This window comes from Cricetulus griseus, chromosome 6, assembly GCF_003668045.3.
Source record: "Cricetulus griseus strain 17A/GY chromosome 6, alternate assembly CriGri-PICRH-1.0, whole genome shotgun sequence".
Taxonomy (NCBI): domain Eukaryota; kingdom Metazoa; phylum Chordata; class Mammalia; order Rodentia; family Cricetidae; genus Cricetulus; species Cricetulus griseus.
In genome coordinates, this window is record NC_048599.1 from 102084168 (window position 1) to 102087111 (window position 2944).

Consider the following 2944-nt stretch of genomic DNA (forward strand, 5'->3'; position numbering starts at 1 on the left):
CACCTCTTTTTCTCACTGGCCCTGTCCTCCCTCAAACAATCCCTCCTTCTGTTCATGTCACCTGCACATGTTTTCATTCCCTACTCTTTCTTGTTCCCCTCTCTCCTTCCCTTGAGATCTCTTTCTTCTTAAAGTCCCATTTCTGCTTTCATCATACATGCACACACATGTGCCCAGATATGTGTGTGCTTAAACTAAAAGAGTTGGGTTAGGGAGGAAAAGGGTCAAAGGAACACTGGCCAAGTTAGGAGAAAATTGCATGTGTGGTGTATGTGAGTTTCAATGTAGGTTCAGCATATTAGAAAAATATACATATGGTATTTTGTCTTTCTGAGTGTGGCTTGCTTTGCTTAACATAATGATCTACAGTTCTATTTTCCAGGTGGTTATTCTGGAACCCCAAAACTACCAAGAGACCAGATTTGATGCAAAAGCAAACAGTCTTTTTAATTATGAGTTAACTCCAGTCCTCCATCTGCCCAACACAGTGGGTGGTGCAGGAGGGACCCTGAGCAGCAGTGGGGCAGGGCATATATTGGGGTAGAGCAAGGGGGTGTCTGGGGGTCTGCTAGTTGCATTGTAACAGTCTCAGGATTGGTGCACCTCCAGGCTGGGGGAACCTGTCCAGAGCCTGCCAGTTTCTTCCCAGAAATTGGAGGGGCAGAAGAAAGGGGTCAGGGGACTCAGCACATCCTCCTGAGTCAGGGGCCTATATCTTGCTGGATCTTTTCTGGGTCTGGGCCCTTCAGTAGTAATTTTAATTTTCTTTGCAAATGAATAAAATTCCGTTGTGTGTATGTTACCCCCACCCTACCCCCATTCATCTGTTGATGGCTGGCTCCATATCTTGGCTATTAAAGACACAGCAGTAAATGTGCTGTGTGTGTATCTCTGTGGCATGTTGTCTTAGAGTCCTTAAGATGTTTAAGTTAGGGGTGTATTTAATATTTTTATTAGCTTTTCTTCTTTTTAGCCCATTTGCACCTTCTCATTGTTTTCTTGTAAACACAGCCAAACCTGTGTGACTACTGTGAAGATTTATAGAATCAACTTCCAAACGTATGTCCTCAACCTGCCAGGCTTTCAGTGTCTTTGCCTGGAGAACAATGAAGGTGATTAGGGGAGAAAGCAGCTTTGGGGGCCCTGATGTTCTGTAATAAACAAAACAATCATAATCTAGCATCCACCCAGACCCTGGAATGAACCTTGCAACAAGCCTAAAGGATACACACTTTTCCTTCCTTCTGGGGTCTTAGTTCTTAAAGTATTTGAGACAGATGTAGTTCCAGGAGTAGGCATGCCTTGCTTGCTTAATTAAATGGGCTGGGGGAATGGAGGGAAGGGAGAAAGATATGACGACCAAGTTAAGACCAAAGCATTTTTGGTCAATTTAGTCAGAGCAGAACTGTGGGCCGAGGAGCATTGTGTAAGTGTGTTATTGACCTTATTTTCAAATTCCATGTAGAGCACTGACTACAGCAAGTGAACTGAATAATTTCACCTCCTGCATCACCAGAAAGAAAGCTGTACTCTCTCTGTACTCTCTCTTTCTCTCTCTTTCTCTCTCTCTTTCTCTCTCTCTCTCTCTCTCTCTCTCTCTCTCTCTCTCTCTCTCTCTCTCTCTCCCTCTCTCTCTCTCCTTTTTGGGACAGAGTCTCAGACTCTGTGTATCTCTTCTGATTTTTGTCTTTATCTTGTCCCATAATAAACTAGAAGCAAAAGTGAAATAATAGCATTTGATAATCTCAGTGTGTCTCAAGTGATTTATCCAACATGAGTGTAGGGGTTTGATAGAAAATGGCCCATAGGTTAATAGGAAGAGGCACTATTAGGAGATGTGACCTAGTCAAAGTGGGCACAGCCTTGTTGGAGGAAGTGTGTCACGGGAGGTAGACTTTGAGTTTCCAGATGCTCAAGTCAGGCCCTTGTCTCACTCTCTCTTCCTGCTGCCTGAGGATCTGGATGTAGAACTCTCAGCTTCTTCTCCAGCACCATGTCTGCCTGCAGTGCCACCATGCTTCCCTGCATGACAATAATGGATTAAACCTCTGAACTGTAAGTCAGTCCCATTGGAAGCTTTCCTTTATAGAGTTGCTGTGGTCATGGTGTCTCTTCACAGCAACAGAAACCCTAAATAAAACGAGGGCACTTCTCACACCCTTCTTTATGGATTGGAACATGAAACTTTTCCCATAGGCTCCTATATTGAACACTCGGTCCTCACTATTGTAGTTGGTTCCCTCCACTTTGGGGGCCTGCCACCCAGCTCCCAAAGAGAGACTTATTCTTTTTTTTTATTTTTATTTTTTCAGCATCCAAATCTTTATTGAGGAAATGGGTATCTAGAGGGGTGGTCCTGGGGCCCTCACTGCACAGCTTGTTCATTGGCACTGCCTCCAGAATCCTGTGACTTCATCACGTCTGGAAGCTCTGGAGGGCTGGAGAAGGGCTCAAAGCGCAGGGCTTCAAAGGCATCATCTGCTGGGAAAGCCAGGCCCACTGTGGCTGGGGCCCTGGTCGTGCTGTCTGGCTAGTGAAGCCACACTCGCCCAGAGCCCAGAGTTTTTCCTGGTCATCCTTGCACAGCCGTGGCTCATGCCGCGGCCGCTTGCAGATGCCCTTGACCTTGCGTTTCAGTTCGAACTCAGTACTCCTTGGCGTCGGTGAAGATGGTGGTCTTGTGGCACAGGATCATAAGAAACATGTCCATCCAGTAGGCTGTGTCTGTCTCGCACGCTCCACCCCTTCCGGGCAACCCAAGCGTGGCCCTGCGTGCTCTGGAACTTATTCTTACTTACGAATGCCCAGCCTTAGCTTGGCTCATTTCTTTTTCTTATTTCTTTTTATTTGGGGGGGGGGTTGAGACAGGGTTTCTCTGTGTTTTTAGAGGCTGTCCTGGAACTAGCTCTTGTAGACCAGGCTGGTCTCGAACTCACAGAGATCC

General features: G+C 46.2%; 1 pseudogene; it reads right to left on the reverse strand.

Annotated features, from left to right (window-relative positions):
- Positions 1–2362: 2362 nt before the first annotated feature.
- LOC100770591 lies at positions 2363–2710 on the reverse strand (annotated as a pseudogene).
- Between the last annotated feature and the right edge of the window lie 234 nt (positions 2711–2944).